Source organism: Lathyrus oleraceus, chromosome 2, assembly GCF_024323335.1.
Source record: "Lathyrus oleraceus cultivar Zhongwan6 chromosome 2, CAAS_Psat_ZW6_1.0, whole genome shotgun sequence".
Taxonomy (NCBI): domain Eukaryota; kingdom Viridiplantae; phylum Streptophyta; class Magnoliopsida; order Fabales; family Fabaceae; genus Lathyrus; species Lathyrus oleraceus.
The window spans coordinates 70,655,043-70,675,670 of NC_066580.1; the positions used below are offsets into that span (position 1 = coordinate 70,655,043).

A 20,628-nucleotide genomic window follows, 5' to 3' on the forward strand; every position below is an offset into this window, starting at 1 on the left:
TTTAACAGTAGGAATAAACGATATGAGAAATTTCAAAGCTTTGTATCACTATTAGGAGGCGTAGAAGGTTTGCAACATGGGAGTTTAGGACAATGAATTGGTTGACATTCAAGACCAGGATGCGCGCAGCATGGTGGTAAGTTTTGTGCATTCCCAACATGAGCACCTACAATAGCAACAATTAACACAAAATACTTAAACAACAACTTCAAAAGAGATTCCATTATAACAAAACTTAGTTTTCAAAGACAAATAAAATGGATATCTGATATTGAGTTCTATTTGGAATAAAATATGTACATTTTTTATTTATTTATAGGAAATAAAATAGAGCGTTCTAGAATTTCAATTTTTAAAATATATATGCATTTAGACTTTACTAAAATTAATTTTTAACTAATATATTTCTGTAACATTGACTAACTTTTTTTTCCATTGACTTCACTTTTTTTCTTGACTAACTATTATCTATGTTTTTTTTTCGCCTATTCAAACAATTTCACTATTTGATAGATATTTTGTATTTAATAAAAAAAATTATAATAAAAAAAAATTTATATGGTGTATTAATTATATAAATTTTTTTACTATATATTAAAAGTCAATTAAAATTAGTTTGTATCAGAGAAATTACGCCCTCACTAAAATAAATCAATAGTGTCTTAGAAAAAGTAATTTACTTTAAAATATGAAGAAAAAAAAGACATCTAATTATTTTAATGGTTGATAAGCATAATTGTGAGAAAGTTTAATCTTTTTAAAACCTGAAACCCTGTCTTATTCAATATTATTAATTCTATTTTGTATTCATCTTAACATATTACATATTTACTGTCAAAATTATCAAAATCAATTAAAACCTTTAAGAAATTCTTCAAAACTTATGTTCTTAACCAAATTGACCAATTTCTAGTTAATAGTCAGAGAAAATTAAGAAGCCCGTTAAAAGTGTTCTTTCATATCGATAAAACAAACACCTTATTATTGGAAAACTAGTATCTTTTATTTTCTTTTAGTTAATATTTTATAAATATTCAAAAACAATTTTGTGTAACCCTAAAAATGAGGAACCAAACTGTCTACTAGTATAGATATGGATCACATGTTTTTCATGTTAAATTAATAAGAGGTTTACTTATGAAACATCGTGGTATATGTTGTATTTCTAGACAGGGAGCTCCGTAATCCATAAGTTTAAAATTCATAGTTGTATATCTAAAACTATTGTTCATACATCAAAGGAAAAGCTAATTTTTTATTTTAAGTCATTTTTTTATGTTATTCTTATACGAACAAAATTTATCCTCATCTTAATTAGAAAACCCACATGGGGAATGTTTTTGATCCAAATATATACTCTAGTTTATTATTATCATCGATATTTTAACATTATGTTTATTATTCCTTCGACAAATATTTTTTTTTTATAAATTTAAACAATGAGTAAGTATTCTACAAGTTTATCAAAATATAATTCAAAATATATTTTTATAAACATTCAAAACATTAATTAAATGATATCATAAGTGTGCGTTCCCTATGTTTATCTATAACTAATTTTATATTATATACACAAAGGCCTAAATAATTTATAATCAATTATTTAAATTTAAATTTTAAATATATGTATTTAAAGATTTGGTTTCTACTTAAAATTTAATAATAAAAAATAAAGGGAAAAAATTATATTAGACAAAATAATATAAGCGTTTAATTTAAATAGTTTATTACTACTGTTTAGATTTTAACATTTAATAAATTACAACAACTGTATATATAAATTATATGTAAAATCAGTTTTGTTAAGATATGAAGATTAATATTGGTTGGTAAAAAAATGTATTTAGCTCAATGCTACGTATTTGTCCTCGATACCAAAAAAAAAGATGAAAATACATTTTTTTATGAAACATTATAATATTTTAATAACTTCAAGTTTTAGGAAATGTTTTTTTTCCAATTCTTAAATTGTTTAAAAAATTATTTTTATTTAAATCATTACATGGTAAACTATTTTATCGTTAAAACAGTTTCTTTAAAAACAATTTTTTAGTTTTACTCAATTGATGATTGATGTAATCGACAAGCAGTTCAACATAACATATATGAATCCATTATAATGAAGATATAATTATACTCAATAAAGAGTTTAATTCCTTGGCAAACATTAGTAGAGAATAAGAGACCATAATTTATTAACCAATCTTATTAATAAATTAACTAAAACTCATGTAAAGTTATCTCAAATACAAATTGATTGGTTTAACAGTAGGAATAAACGATATGAGAAATTTCAAAGCTTTGTATCACTATTAGGAGGCGTAGAAGGTTTGCAACATGGGAGTTTAGGACAATGAATTGGTTGACATTCAAGACCAGGATGCGCGCAACATGGTGGTAAGTTTTGTGCATTCCCAACATGAGCACCTACAATAGCAACAATTAACACAAAATACTTAAACAACAACTTCAAAAGAGATTCCATTATAACAAAACTTAGTTTTCAAAGACAAATAAAATGGATATCTGATATTGAGTTTTATTTGGAATAAAATATGTACACTTTTTATTTATTTATAGGAAATAAAATAGAGCGTTCTAGAATTTCAATTTTTAAAATATATATGCATTTAGACTTTACTAAAATTAATTTTTAACTAATATATTTCTGTAACATTGACTAACTTTTTTTTCCATTGACTTCACTTTTTTTCTTGACTAACTATTATCTATGTTTTTTTTTCGCCTATTCAAACAATTTCACTATTTGATAGATATTTTGTATTTAATAAAAAAAAATTATAATAAAAAAAATTTATATGGTGTATTAATTATATAAATTTTTTTACTATATATTAAAAGTCAATTAAAATTAGTTTGTATCAGAGAAATTACGCCCTCACTAAAATAAATCAATAGTGTCTTAGAAAAAGTAATTTACTTTAAAATATGAAGAAAAAAAAGACATCTAATTATTTTAATGGTTGATAAGCATAATTGTGAGAAAGTTTAATCTTTTTAAAACCTGAAACCCTGTCTTATTCAATATTATTAATTCTATTTTGTATTCATCTTAACATATTACATATTTACTGTCAAAATTATCAAAATCAATTAAAACCTTTAAGAAATTCTTCAAAACTTATGTTCTTAACCAAATTGACCAATTTCTAGTTAATAGTCAGAGAAAATTAAGAAGCCCGTTAAATGTGTTCTTTCATATCGATAAAACAAACACCTTATTATTGGAAAACTAGTATCTTTTATTTTCTTTTAGTTAATATTTTATAAATATTCAAAAACAATTTTGTGTAACCCTAAAAATGAGGAACCAAACTGTCTACTAGTATAGATATGGATCACATGTTTTTCATGTTAAATTAATAAGAGGTTTACTTATGAAACATCGTGGTATATGTTGTATTTCTAGACAGGGAGCTCCGTAATCCATAAGTTTAAAATTCATAGTTGTATATCTAAAACTATTGTTCATACATCAAAGGAAAAGCTAATTTTTTATTTTAAGTCATTTTTTTATGTTATTCTTATACGAACAAAATTTATCCTCATCTTAATTAGAAAACCCACATGGGGAATGTTTTTGATCCAAATATATACTCTAGTTTATTATTATCATCGATATTTTAACATTATGTTTATTATTCCTTCGACAAATAATTTTTTTTTATAAATTTAAACAATGAGTAAGTATTCTACAAGTTTATCAAAATATAATTCAAAATATATTTTTATAAACATTCAAAACATTATTAAATGATATCATAAGTGTGCGTTCCCTATGTTTATCTATAACTAATTTTATATTATATACACAAAGGCCTAAATAATTTATAATCAATTATTTAAATTTAAATTTTAAATATATGTATTTAAAGATTTGGTTTCTACTTAAAATTTAATAATAAAAAATAAAGGGAAAAAATTATATTAGACAAAATAATATAAGCGTTTAATTTAAATAGTTTATTACTACTGTTTAGATTTTAACATTTAATAAATTACAACAACTGTATATATAAATTATATGTAAAATCAGTTTTGTTAAGATATGAAGATTAATATTGGTTGGTAAAAAAATGTATTTAGCTCAATGCTACGTATTTGTCCTCGATACCAAAAAAAAAGATGAAAATACATTTTTTTATGAAACATTATAATATTTTAATAACTTCAAGTTTTAGGAAATGTTTTTTTTCCAATTCTTAAATTGTTTAAAAAATTATTTTTATTTAAATCATTACATGGTAAACTATTTTATCGTTAAAACAGTTTCTTTAAAAACAATTTTTTAGTTTTACTCAATTGATGATTGATGTAATCGACAAGCAGTTCAACATAACATATATGAATCCATTATAATGAAGATATAATTATACTCAATAAAGAGTTTAATTCCTTGGCAAACATTAGTAGAGAATAAGAGACCATAATTTATTAACCAATCTTATTAATAAATTAACTAAAACTCATGTAAAGTTATCTCAAATACAAATTGATTGGTTTAACAGTAGGAATAAACGATATGAGAAATTTCAAAGCTTTGTATCACTATTAGGAGGCGTAGAAGGTTTGCAACATGGGAGTTTAGGACAATGAATTGGTTGACATTCAAGACCAGGATGCGCGCAGCATGGTGGTAAGTTTTGTGCATTCCCAACATGAGCACCTACAATAGCAACAATTAACACAAAATACTTAAACAACAACTTCAAAAGAGATTCCATTATAACAAAACTTAGTTTTCAAAGACAAATAAAATGGATATCTGATATTGAGTTTTATTTGGAATAAAATATGTACATTTTTTATTTATTTATAGGAAATAAAATAGAGCGTTCTAGAATTTCAATTTTTAAAATATATATGCATTTAGACTTTACTAAAATTAATTTTTAACTAATATATTTCTGTAACATTGACTAACTTTTTTTTCCATTGACTTCACTTTTTTTCTTGACTAACTATTATCTATGTTTTTTTTTCGCCTATTCAAACAATTTCACTATTTGATAGATATTTTGTATTTAATAAAAAAAATTTATAATAAAAAAAATTTATATGGTGTATTAATTATATAATTTTTTTTACTATATATTAAAAGTCAATTAAAATTAGTTTGTATCAGAGAAATTACGCCCTCACTAAAATAAATCAATAGTGTCTTAGAAAAAGTAATTTACTTTAAAATATGAAGAAAAAAAAGACATCTAATTATTTTAATGGTTGATAAGCATAATTGTGAGAAAGTTTAATCTTTTTAAAACCTGAAACCCTGTCTTATTCAATATTATTAATTCTATTTTGTATTCATCTTAACATATTACATATTTACTGTCAAAATTATCAAAATCAATTAAAACCTTTAAGAAATTCTTCAAAACTTATGTTCTTAACCAAATTGACCAATTTCTAGTTAATAGTCAGAGAAAATTAAGAAGCCCGTTAAAAGTGTTCTTTCATATCGATAAAACAAACACCTTATTATTGGAAAACTAGTATCTTTTATTTTCTTTTAGTTAATATTTTATAAATATTCAAAAACAATTTTGTGTAACCCTAAAAATGAGGAACCAAACTGTCTACTAGTATAGATATGGATCACATGTTTTTCATGTTAAATTAATAAGAGGTTTACTTATGAAACATCGTGGTATATGTTGTATTTCTAGACAGGGAGCTCCGTAATCCATAAGTTTAAAATTCATAGTTGTATATCTAAAACTACTGTTCATACATCAAAGGAAAAGCTAATTTTTTATTTTAAGTCATTTTTTATGTTATTCTTATACGAACAAAATTTATCCTCATCTTAATTAGAAAACCCACATGGGGAATGTTTTTGATCCAAATATATACTCTAGTTTATTATTATCATCGATATTTTAACATTATGTTTATTATTCCTTCGACAAATATTTTTTTTTTATAAATTTAAACAATGAGTAAGTATTCTACAAGTTTATCAAAATATAATTCAAAATATATTTTTATAAACATTCAAAACATTAATTAAATGATATCATAAGTGTGCGTTCCCTATGTTTATCTATAACTAATTTTATATTATATACACAAAGGCCTAAATAATTTATAATCAATTATTTAAATTTAAATTTTAAATATATGTATTTAAAGATTTGGTTTCTACTTAAAATTTAATAATAAAAAATAAAGGGAAAAAATTATATTAGACAAAATAATATAAGCGTTTAATTTAAATAGTTTATTACTACTGTTTAGATTTTAACATTTAATAAATTACAACAACTGTATATATAAATTATATGTAAAATCAGTTTTGTTAAGATATGAAGATTAATATTGGTTGGTAAAAAAATGTATTTAGCTCAATGCTACGTATTTGTCCTCGATACCAAAAAAAAAAGATGAAAATACATTTTTTTATGAAACATTATAATATTTTAATAACTTCAAGTTTTAGGAAATGTTTTTTTTCCAATTCTTAAATTGTTTAAAAAATTATTTTTATTTAAATCATTACATGGTAAACTATTTTATCGTTAAAACAGTTTCTTTAAAAACAATTTTTTAGTTTTACTCAATTGATGATTGATGTAATCGACAAGCAGTTCAACATAACATATATGAATCCATTATAATGAAGATATAATTATACTCAATAAAGAGTTTAATTCCTTGGCAAACATTAGTAGAGAATAAGAGACCATAATTTATTAACCAATCTTATTAATAAATTAACTAAAACTCATGTAAAGTTATCTCAAATACAAATTGATTGGTTTAACAGTAGGAATAAACGATATGAGAAATTTCAAAGCTTTGTATCACTATTAGGAGGCGTAGAAGGTTTGCAACATGGGAGTTTAGGACAATGAATTGGTTGACATTCAAGACCAGGATGCGCGCAGCATGGTGGTAAGTTTTGTGCATTCCCAACATGAGCACCTACAATAGCAACAATTAACACAAAATACTTAAACAACAACTTCAAAAGAGATTCCATTATAACAAAACTTAGTTTTCAAAGACAAATAAAATGGATATCTGATATTGAGTTTTATTTGGAATAAAATATGTACATTTTTTATTTATTTATAGGAAATAAAATAGAGAGTTCTAGAATTTCAATTTTTAAAATATATATGCATTTAGACTTTACTAAAATTAATTTTTTTAACTAATATATTTCTGTAACATTGACTAACTTTTTTTTCCATTGACTTCACTTTTTTTCTTGACTAACTATTATCTATGTTTTTTTTTCGCCTATTCAAAAAATTTCACTATTTGATAGATATTTGGTATTTAATAAAAAAAATTATAATAAAAATAAATTTATATGGTGTATTAATTATATAATTTTTTTTACTATATATTAAAAGTCAATTAAAATTAGTTTGTATCAGAGAAATTACGCCCTCACTAAAATAAATCAATAGTGTCTTAGAAAAAGTAATTTACTTTAAAATATGAAGAAAACAAAGACATCTAATTATTTTAATGGTTGATAAGCATAATTGTGATAAAGTTTAATCTTTTTAAAACCTGAAACCCTGTCTTATTCAATATTATTAACTCTATTTTGTATTCATCTTAACATATTACATATTTACTGTCAAAATTATCAAAATCAATTAAAACCTTTAAGAAATTCTTCAAAACTTATGTTCTTAACCAAATCGACCAATTTCTAGTTAATAGTCAGAGAAAATTAAGAAGCCCGTTAAATGTGTTCTTTCATATCGATAAAACAAACACCTTATTATTGGAAAACTAGTATCTTTTATTTTCTTTTAGTTAATATTTTATAAATATTCAAAAACAATTTTGTGTAACCCTAAAAATGAGGAACCAAACTGTCTACTAGTATAGATATGGATCACATGTTTTTCATGTTAAATTAATAAGAGGTTTACTTATGAAACATCGTGGTATATGTTGTATTTCTAGACAGGGAGCTCCGTAATCCATAAGTTTAAAATTCATAGTTGTATATCTAAAACTACTGTTCATACATCAAAGGAAAAGCTAATTTTTTATTTTAAGTCATTTTTTTATGTTATTCTTATACGAACAAAATTTATCCTCATCTTAATTAGAAAACCCACATGGGGAATGTTTTTGATCCAAATATATACTCTAGTTTATTATTATCATCGATATTTTAACATTATGTTTATTATTCCTTCGACAAATATTTTTTTTTTATAAATTTAAACAATGAGTAAGTATTCTACAAGTTTATCAAAATATAATTCAAAATATATTTTTATAAACATTCAAAACATTATTTAAATGATATCATAAGTGTGCGTTCCCTATGTTTATCTATAACTAATTTTATATTATATACACAAAGGCCTAAATAATTTATAATCAATTATTTAAATTTAAATTTTAAATATCTGTATTTAAAGATTTGGTTTCTACTTAAAATTTAATAATAAAAAATAAAGGGAAAAAATTATATTAGACAAAATAATATAAGCGTTTAATTTAAATAGTTTATTACTACTGTTTAGATTTTAACATTTAATAAATTACAACAACTGTATATATAAATTATATGTAAAATCAGTTTTTTAAGATATGAAGATTAATATTGGTTGGTAAAAAAATGTATTTAGCTCAATGCTACGTATTTGTCCTCGATACCAAAAAAAAAAAGATGAAAATACATTTTTTTATGAAACATTATAATATTTTAATAACTTCAAGTTTTAGGAAATGTTTTTTTTCCAATTCTTAAATTGTTTAAAAAATTATTTTTATTTAAATCATTACATGGTAAACTATTTTATCGTTAAAACGTTTTTTAAAAACAATTTTTTAGTTTTACTCAATTGATGATTGATGTAATCGACAAGCAGTTCAACATAACATATATGAATCCATTATAATGAAGATATAATTATACTCAATAAAGAGTTTAATTCCTTGGCAAACATTAGTAGAGAATAAGAGACCATAATTTATTAACCAATCTTATTAATAAATTAACTAAAACTCATGTAAAGTTATCTCAAATACAAATTGATTGGTTTAACAGTAGGAATAAACGATATGAGAAATTTCAAAGCTTTGTATCACTATTAGGAGGCGTAGAAGGTTTGCAACATGGGAGTTTAGGACAATGAATTGGTTGACATTCAAGACCAGGATGCGCGCAGCATGGTGGTAAGTTTTGTGCATTCCCAACATGAGCACCTACAATAGCAACAATTAACACAAAATACTTAAACAACAACTTCAAAAGAGATTCCATTATAACAAAACTTAGTTTTCAAAGACAAATAAAATGGATATCTGATATTGAGTTTTATTTGGAATAAAATATGTACATTTTTTATTTATTTATAGGAAATAAAATAGAGAGTTCTAGAATTTCAATTTTTAAAATATATATGCATTTAGACTTTACTAAAATTAATTTTTAACTAATATATTTCTGTAACATTGAGTAACTTTTTTTTTCCATTGACTTCACTTTTTTTCTTGACTAACTATTATCTATGTTTTTTTTTTCGCCTATTCAAACAATTTCACTATTTGATAGATATTTGGTATTTAATAAAAAAAAATTATAATAAAAATAAATTTATATGGTGTATTAATTATATAATTTTTTTTACTATATATTAAAAGTCAATTAAAATTAGTTTGTATCAGAGAAATGACGCCCTCACTAAATTAAATCAATAGTGTCTTAGAAAGAGTAATTTACTTTAAAATATGAAGAAAAAAAAGACATCTAATTATTTTAATGGTTGATAAGCATAATTGTGATAAAGTTTAATCTTTTTAAAACCTGAAACCCTGTCTTATTCAATATTATTAATTCTATTTTGTATTCATCTTAACATATTTCATATTTACTGTCAAAATTATCAAAATCAATTAAAACCTTTAAGAAATTCTTCAAAACTTATGTTCTTAACCAAATCGACCAATTTCTAGTTAATAGTCAGAGAAAATTAAGAAGCCCGTTAAATGTGCTCTTTCATATCGATAAAACAAACACCTTATTATTGGAAAACTAGTATCTTTTATTTTCTTTTAGTTAATATTTTATAAATATTCAAAAACAATTTTGTGTAACCCTAAAAATGAGGAACCAAACTGTCTACTAGTATAGATATGGATCACATGTTTTTCATGTTAAATTAATAAGAGGTTTACTTATGAAACATCGTGGTATATGTTGTATTTCTAGACAGGGAGCTCCGTAATCCATAAGTTTAAAATTCATAGTTGTATATCTAAAACTACTGTTCATACATCAAAGGAAAAGCTAATTTTTTATTTTAAGTCATTTTTTTATGTTATTCTTATACGAACAAAATTTATCCTCATCTTAATTAGAAAACCCACATGGGGAATGTTTTTGATCCAAATATATACTCTAGTTTATTATTATCATCGATATTTTAACATTATGTTTATTATTCCTTCGACAAATATTTTTTTTTATAAATTTAAACAATGAGTAAGTATTCTACAAGTTTATCAAAATATAATTCAAAATATATTTTTATAAACATTCAAAACATTATTTAAATGATATCATAAGTGTGCGTTCCCTATGTTTATCTATAACTAATTTTATATTATATACACAAAGGCCTAAATAATTTATAATCAATTATTTAAATTTAAATTTTAAATATCTGTATTTAAAGATTTGGTTTCTACTTAAAATTTAATAATAAAAAATAAAGGGAAAAAATTATATTAGACAAAATAATATAAGCGTTTAATTTAAATAGTTTATTACTACTGTTTAGATTTTAACATTTAATAAATTACAACAACTGTATATATAAATTATATGTAAAATCAGTTTTTTTAAGATATGAAGATTAATATTGGTTGGTAAAAAAATGTATTTAGCTCAATGCTACGTATTTGTCCTCGATACCAAAAAAAAAAAGATGAAAATACATTTTTTTATGAAACATTATAATATTTTAATAACTTCAAGTTTTAGGAAATGTTTTTTTTCCAATTCTTAAATTGTTTAAAAAATTATTTTTATTTAAATCATTACATGGTAAACTATTTTATCGTTAAAACGGTTTTTTAAAAACAATTTTTTAGTTTTACTCAATTGATGATTGATGTAATCGACAAGCAGTTCAACATAACATATATGAATCCATTATAATGAAGATATAATTATACTCAATAAAGAGTTTAATTCCTTGGCAAACATTAGTAGAGAATAAGAGACCATAATTTATTAACCAATCTTATTAATAAATTAACTAAAACTCATGTAAAGTTATCTCAAATACAAATTGATTGGTTTAACAGTAGGAATAAACGATATGAGAAATTTCAAAGCTTTGTATCACTATTAGGAGGCGTAGAAGGTTTGCAACATGGGAGTTTAGGACAATGAATTGGTTGACATTCAAGACCAGGATGCGCGCAGCATGGTGGTAAGTTTTGTGCATTCCCAACATGAGCACCTACAATAGCAACAATTAACACAAAATACTTAAACAACAACTTCAAAAGAGATTCCATTATAACAAAACTTAGTTTTCAAAGACAAATAAAATGGATATCTGATATTGAGTTTTATTTGGAATAAAATATGTACATTTTTTATTTATTTATAGGAAATAAAATAGAGAGTTCTAGAATTTCAATTTTTAAAATATATATGCATTTAGACTTTACTAAAATTAATTTTTAACTAATATATTTCTGTAACATTGACTAACTTTTTTTTCCATTGACTTCACTTTTTTTCTTGACTAACTATTATCTATGTTTTTTTTTTCGCCTATTCAAAAAATTTCACTATTTGATAGATATTTGGTATTTAATAAAAAAAATTATAATAAAAATAAATTTATATGGTGTATTAATTATATAATTTTTTTTACTATATATTAAAAGTCAATTAAAATTAGTTTGTATCAGAGAAATTACGCCCTCACTAAAATAAATCAATAGTGTCTTAGTAAAAGTAATTTACTTTAAAATATGAAGAAAACAAAGACATCTAATTATTTTAATGGTTGATAAGCATAATTGTGATAAAGTTTAATCTTTTTAAAACCTGAAACCCTGTCTTATTCAATATTATTAACTCTATTTTGTATTCATCTTAACATATTACATATTTACTGTCAAAATTATCAAAATCAATTAAAACCTTTAAGAAATTCTTCAAAACTTATGTTCTTAACCAAATCGACCAATTTCTAGTTAATAGTCAGAGAAAATTAAGAAGCCCGTTAAATGTGCTCTTTCATATCGATAAAACAAACACCTTATTATTGGAAAACTAGTATCTTTTATTTTCTTTTAGTTAATATTTTATAAATATTCAAAAACAATTTTGTGTAACCCTAAAAATGAGGAACCAAACTGTCTACTAGTATAGATATGGATCACATGTTTTTCATGTTAAATTAATAAGAGGTTTACTTATGAAACATCGTGGTATATGTTGTATTTCTAGACAGGGAGCTCCGTAATCCATAAGTTTAAAATTCATAGTTGTATATCTAAAACTACTGTTCATACATCAAAGGAAAAGCTAATTTTTTATTTTAAGTCATTTTTTTATGTTATTCTTATACGAACAAAATTTATCCTCATCTTAATTAGAAAACCCACATGGGGAATGTTTTTGATCCAAATATATACTCTAGTTTATTATTATCATCGATATTTTAACATTATGTTTATTATTCCTTCGACAAATATTTTTTTTTTATAAATTTAAACAATGAGTAAGTATTCTACAAGTTTATCAAAATATAATTCAAAATATATTTTTATAAACATTCAAAACATTATTTAAATGATATCATAAGTGTGCGTTCCCTATGTTTATCTATAACTAATTTTATATTATATACACAAAGGCCTAAATAATTTATAATCAATTATTTAAATTTAAATTTTAAATATCTGTATTTAAAGATTTGGTTTCTACTTAAAATTTAATAATAAAAAATAAAGGGAAAAAATTATATTAGACAAAATAATATAAGCGTTTAATTTAAATAGTTTATTACTACTGTTTAGATTTTAACATTTAATAAATTACAACAACTGTATATATAAATTATATGTAAAATCAGTTTTTTTAAGATATGAAGATTAATATTGGTTGGTAAAAAAATGTATTTAGCTCAATGCTACGTATTTGTCCTCGATACCAAAAAAAAAAAGATGAAAATACATTTTTTTATGAAACATTATAATATTTTAATAACTTCAAGTTTTAGGAAATGTTTTTTTTCCAATTCTTAAATTGTTTAAAAAATTATTTTTATTTAAATCATTACATGGTAAACTATTTTATCGTTAAAACGGTTTTTTAAAAACAATTTTTTAGTTTTACTCAATTGATGATTGATGTAATCGACAAGCAGTTCAACATAACATATATGAATCCATTATAATGAAGATATAATTATACTCAATAAAGAGTTTAATTCCTTGGCAAACATTAGTAGAGAATAAGAGACCATAATTTATTAACCAATCTTATTAATAAATTAACTAAAACTCATGTAAAGTTATCTCAAATACAAATTGATTGGTTTAACAGTAGGAATAAACGATATGAGAAATTTCAAAGCTTTGTATCACTATTAGGAGGCGTAGAAGGTTTGCAACATGGGAGTTTAGGACAATGAATTGGTTGACATTCAAGACCAGGATGCGCGCAGCATGGTGGTAAGTTTTGTGCATTCCCAACATGAGCACCTACAATAGCAACAATTAACACAAAATACTTAAACAACAACTTCAAAAGAGATTCCATTATAACAAAACTTAGTTTTCAAAGACAAATAAAATGGATATCTGATATTGAGTTTTATTTGGAATAAAATATGTACATTTTTTATTTATTTATAGGAAATAAAATAGAGAGTTCTAGAATTTCAATTTTTAAAATATATATGCATTTAGACTTTACTAAAATTAATTTTTAACTAATATATTTCTGTAACATTGACTAACTTTTTTTTCCATTGACTTCACTTTTTTTCTTGACTAACTATTATCTATGTTTTTTTTTCGCCTATTCAGACAATTTCACTATTTGATAGATATTTGGTATTTAATAAAAAAAAATTATAATAAAAATAAATTTATATGGTGTATTAATTATATAATTTTTTTTACTATATATTAAAAGTCAATTAAAATTAGTTTGTATCAGAGAAATTACGCCCTCACTAAAATAAATCAATAGTGTCTTAGAAAAAGTAATTTACTTTAAAATATGAAGAAAACAAAGACATCTAATTATTTTAATGGTTGATAAGCATAATTGTGATAAAGTTTAATCTTTTTAAAACCTGAAACCCTGTCTTATTCAATATTATTAACTCTATTTTGTATTCATCTTAACATATTACATATTTACTGTCAAAATTATCAAAATCAATTAAAACCTTTAAGAAATTCTTCAAAACTTATGTTCTTAACCAAATCGACCAATTTCTAGTTAATAGTCAGAGAAAATTAAGAAGCCCGTTAAATGTGCTCTTTCATATCGATAAAACAAACACCTTATTATTGGAAAACTAGTATCTTTTATTTTCTTTTAGTTAATATTTTATAAATATTCAAAAATAATTTTGTGTAACCCTAAAAATGAGGAACCAAACTGTCTACTAGTATAGATATGGATCACATGTTTTTCATGTTAAATTAATAAGAGGTTTACTTATGAAACATCGTGGTATATGTTGTATTTCTAGACAGGGAGCTCCGTAATCCATAAGTTTAAAATTCATAGTTGTATATCTAAAATTATTGTTCATACATCAAAGGAAAAGCTAATTTTTGATTTTAAGTCATTTTTTTATGTTATTCTTATACGAACAAAATTTATCCTCATCTTAATTAGAAAACCCAAATGGGGAATGTTTTTGATCCAAATATATACTCTAGTTTATTATTATCATCGATATTTTAACATTACGTTTATTATTCCTTCGACAAATAATTTTTTTTTTATAAATTTAAACAATGAGTAAGTATTCTACAAGTTTATCAAAATATAATTCAAAATATATTTTTATAAACATTCAAAACATTATTTAAATGATATCATAAGTGTGCGTTCCCTATGTTTATCTATAACTAATTTTATATTATATACCCAAAGGCCTAAATAATTTATAATCAATTATTTAAATTTAAATTTTAAATGTATGTATTTAAAGATTTGGTTTCTACTTAAAATTTAATAATAAAAAATAAAGGGAAAAAATTATATTAGACAAAATAATATAAGCGTTTAATTTAAATAGTTTATTACTACCGTTTAGATTTTAACATTTAATAAATTACAACAACTGTATATATAAATTATATGTAAAATCAGTTTTGTTAAGATATGAAGATTAATATTAGTTGGTAAAAAAATGTATTTAGCTCAATGCTACGTATTTGTCCTCGATACCAAAAAAAAAGATGAAAATACATTTTTTTATGAAACATTATAATATTTTAATAACTTCAAGTTTTAGGAAATGTTTTTTTTCCAATTCTTAAATTGTTTAAAAAATTATTTTTATTTAAATCATTACGTGGTAAACTATTTTATCGTTAAAACAGTTTCTTTAAAAACAATTTTTTTGTTTTACTCAATTGATGATTGATGTAATCGACAAGCATTTCAACATAACATATATGAATCCATTATAATGAAGATATAATTATACTCAATAAAGAGTTTAATTCCTTGGCAAACATTAGTAGAGAATAAGAGACCATAATTTATTAACCAATCTTATTAATAAATTAACTAAAACTCATGTTAAGTTATCTCAAATACAAATTGATTGGTTTAACAGTAGGAATAAACGATATGAGAAATTTCAAAGCTTTGTCTCAATATTAGGAGGCGTAGAAGGTTTGCAACATGGGAGTTTAGGACAATGAATTGGTTGACATTCAAGACCAGGATGCGCGCAGCATGGTGGTAAGTTTTGTGCATTCCCAACATGAGCACCTACAATAGCAACAATTAACACAAAATAATTAAACAACAACTTCAAAAGAGATTCCATTATACCAAAACTTAGTTTTCAAAGACAAATAAAATGGATATCTGATATTGAGTTTTATTTGGAATAAAATATGTACATTTTTTATTTATTTATAGGAAACAAAATAGAGAGTTCTAGAATTTCAATTTTTAAAATATATATGCATTTAGACTTTACTAAAATTAATTTTTAACTAATATATTTCTGTAACATTGACTAACTTTTTTTTTCCATTGACTTCACTTTTTTTCTTGACTAACTATTATGTATGTTTTTTTTTCGCCTATTCAAACAATTTCACTATTTGATAGATATTTGGTATTTAATAAAAAAAATTTATAATAAAAAAAAATTTATAATAAAAAAAAATTTATATGCTGTATTAATTATATAAATTTTTTTACTATATATTAAAAGTCAATTAAAATTAGTTTGTATCAGAGAAATTACGCCCTCACTAAAATAAATCAATAGTGTCTTAGAAAAAGTAATTTACTTTAAAATATGAAGAAAAAAAAGACATCTAATTATTTTAATGAATGATAAGCATAATTATGATAAAGTTTAATCTTTTTAAAACTTGAAACCCTGTCTTATTCAATATTATTAATTCTATTTTGTATTCATCTTAACATATTACATATTTACTGTCAAAATTATCAAAATCTATTAAAACCTTTAAGAAATTCTTCAAAACTTATGTTCTTAACAAAATTGACCAATTTCTAGTTAATAGTCAGAGAAAATTAAGAAGCCCGTTAAATGTTTTCTTTCATATCGATAAAACAAACACCTTATTATTGGAAAACTAGTATCTTTTATTTTCTTTTAGTTAATATTTTATAAATATTCAAAAACAATTTTGTGTAACCCTAAAAATGAGGAACCAAACTGTCTATTAGTATAGATATGGATCACATGTTTTTCATGTTAAATTAATAAGAGGTTTACTTATGAAACATCGTGGTATATGTTGTATTTCTAGACAGGGAGCTCCGTAATCCATAAGTTTAAAATTCATAGTTGTATATCTAAAACTATTGTTCATACATCAAAGGAAAAGCTAATTTTAGATTTTAAGCTATTTTTTATGTTATTCTTATACGAACAAAATTTATCCTCATCTTAATTAGAAAACCCAAATGGGGAATGTTTTTGATCCAAATATATACTCTAGTTTATTATTATCATCGATATTTTAACATTATGTTTATTATTCCTTCGACAAATAATTTTTTTTTTATAAATTTAAACAATGAGTAAGTATTCTACAAGTTTATCAAAATATAATTCAAAATATATTTTTATAAACATTCAAAACATTATTTAAATGATATCATAAGTGTGCGTTCCCTATGTTTATCTATAACTAATTTTATATTATATACCCAAAGGCCTAAATAATTTATAATCAATTATTTAAATTTAAATTTTAAATGTATGTATTTAAAGATTTGGTTTCTACTTAAAATTTAATAATAAAAAATAAAGGAAAAAATAATATTAGACAAAATAATATAAGCGGTTAATTTAAATAGTTTATTACTACTGTTTAGATTTTAACATTTAATAAATTACAACAACTGTATATATAAATTTTATATGATTATATGTAAAATCAGTTTTGTTAAGATATGAAGATTAATATTGGCTGGTAAAAAAATGTATTTAGCTCAATGCTACATATTTGTCCTCGATACCAAAAAAAAAGATGAAAATACATTTTTTTATGAAACATTATAATATTTTAATAACTTCAAGTTTTAGGAAATGTTTTTTTTCCATTTCTTAAATTGTTTAAAAAATTATTTTTATTTAAATCATTACGTGTTAAACTATTTTTTCGTTAAACAGTTTCTTTAAAAACAATTTTTTAGTTTTACTCAATTGATGATTGATGTAATCGACAAGCAGTTCAACATAACATATATGAATCCATTATAATGAAGATATAATTATACTCAATAAAGAGTTTAATTCCTTGGCAAACATTAGTAGAGAATAAGAGACCATAATTTATTAACCAATCTTATTAATAAATTAACTAAAACTCATGTAAAGTTATCTCAAATACAAATTGATTGGTTTAACAGTAGGAATAAACGATATGAGAAATTTCAAAGCTTTGTATCACTATTAGGAGGCGTAGAAGGTTTGCAACATGGGAGTTTAGGACAATGAATTGGTTGACATTCAAGACCAGGATGCGCGCAGCATGGTGGTAAGTCTTGTGCATTCCCAACATGAGCACCTACAATAGCAACAATTAACACAAAATAGTTAAACAACAACTTCAAAAGAAATTCCATTATAACAAAACTTAGTTTGCAAAGACAAATAAAATGGATATCTGATATTGAGTTTTATTTGGAATAAAATATGTACATTTTTTATTTATTTATAGAAAATAAAATAGAGAGTTCTAGAATTTCAATTTTTAAAATATATATGCATTTAGACTTTACTAAAATTAATTTTTAACTAATATATTTATGTAACATTGACTACCTTTTTTTTTCCATTGACTTCACTTTTTTTCTTGACTAACTATTAATCTATGTTTTAATAAATCACAACAACCGTATATATAATTTATTATATGATTATATGCAAAATCAGTTTTTTTGAAGATATGAAGATTAATATTGGTTGGTAAAAAAATGTATTTAGCTCAATGCTATGTATTTGTCCTCGACACCTCAAAAGATGAAAATACGTTTTTTTTATGAAACATTATAATATTTTAATAACTTCAAGTTTTAGGAAATATAATTTTTCCCATTCTTAAATTGTTTAAAAAATTGTTTTTATTTAAATATTACATGGTAAACTATTTTATCGTTATAACAGTTTCTTTAAAAACAATTTTTTAGTTTTAATCAATTGATGATTGATGTAATCGACAAGCAGTTCACCATAACATATATGAATCCATTATAATGAAGATATAATTATACTCAATAAAGAGTTTAATTCCTTGGCAAACATTAGTAGAGAACAAGAGACAACAATTTATTAACCAATCTTATTAATAAAATAACTAAAATTCTTATAAAGTTATCTCAAATACAAATTGATTGGTTTAACAGTAGGAATAGACGATATGAGAAGTTTCAAAGCTTTGTAGCACTACTAGGAGGCATAGGAGGTTTGCAACATGGGAGTTTAGGACAATGAATTGGTTGACATTCAACATTAGGATGCGGGCAGCATGGTGGTAAGTCTTGTGCATTCCCAACATGAGCACCTACAATAGCAAAAATTAACACAAAATATTTAAACAACAACTTTAAAAGAGATTCCATTATAACAAAACTTAGTTTGCAAAGACAAATAAAATGGATATCTGATATTGAGTTTTATTTGGAAAACAATGTGTACATTTTTTATTTGTTTATATGGAAAAAAGTTGAGTGTTCTAGAATTTCAATTTTTAAAATATATATGCATTTAGAATTTACTAAAATTAGTTTTTAACTAATATATTTCTCTCTCATTGACTACTTTTTTTTTCCATTGACTTAACCTTTTTTCTTAACTAACTATTAATCTAATTTTTTTTCGCCTCTTCAAACAATTTCACTATTTGTTAGATATTTGGTATTGGATAGATTTTTTTTATGTAAGAAAAATAAATTTATATGGTGTACTAATTATATAAATAAATTATCTATATATTAAAAGTCAATTAAAATTAGTTTGTATTAGACAAACTATGCTCTTACTAAAATAAATCAATAGTGTCTTAGAAAAAGTAATTTACTTTAAAATATGAATAAAAAAGACCTCTAATCATTTTAATGGATGATAAGCATAATAGAGATAAATTTTAATATTTTTAAAACATGAAGCCCTGTATATAATATCCTATATTCCCTTAAATGCTCAATTAGTTGTCAGTTGACACTAATTGAGTTCCTATGTACTCTATCTTTTGTCAGTTGGAACAATTAAAGCTTCTATGTGCTCTAAAAGTTGTCAGTTGGGACCAATAGAGTAACCAATGAACTCGAAAGAGATTAGTTGTTAATAAAAGAGACAGACCAATATTAATAAGTACAAGAGAAAACATATTGATAACATTAATAATTAGTCAATTGGTACAAGGAGACAAAATATCATTTGGGATATTTTGTATAATTACATAATATTATATTATATATTTAGATATTATGTATATATGTATATAATATTGTGTGGTAGAAGGAAAAGAAGAAGTGGATAAGAAGAGAGGTAGTAGGTAAGAGAGAATGAGAGTTATCAGAAAGAAAGAAAAGAAAAGGAAAACATGGGAAAGAGAAAGAAGAGAAGAAAAGAAGAAGAGAAGAAGAGGAAGGAAGGAAGAAGAAGAGAAAATCCATGGAAAATTCACCACCATTATCTCATCTTCATTATCATCATCACCAACTTCAACACTATTTCACCATCTTCATCTCCAAGATGAGTTCTTAGATAGGATTTAGCTTTTAGGAGATAGAATCCATGATTATGGAGTTAGGATTTGTATGAATCTATGATGAAATTGTTGTTGTTGTTGTTGAAATGTTGTCTTTGAGTGTTTGATGCTTATGTGTTTTGTTGTTGAAGTTAT

General features: G+C 22.9%; 1 long non-coding RNA gene across 1 annotated transcript; it reads right to left on the minus strand.

The window, feature by feature from the left end:
- Positions 1-2,171: 2,171 nt before the first annotated feature.
- Positions 2,172-19,323, minus strand: LOC127118155 (uncharacterized). Its single transcript, XR_007802110.1, has 2 exons — positions 19,285-19,323; positions 2,172-2,427 (listed from the first exon to the last, which is right to left on the minus strand). It is a non-coding gene; the product is annotated as an uncharacterized LOC127118155 (long non-coding RNA).
- Positions 19,324-20,628: the final 1,305 nt, after the last annotated feature.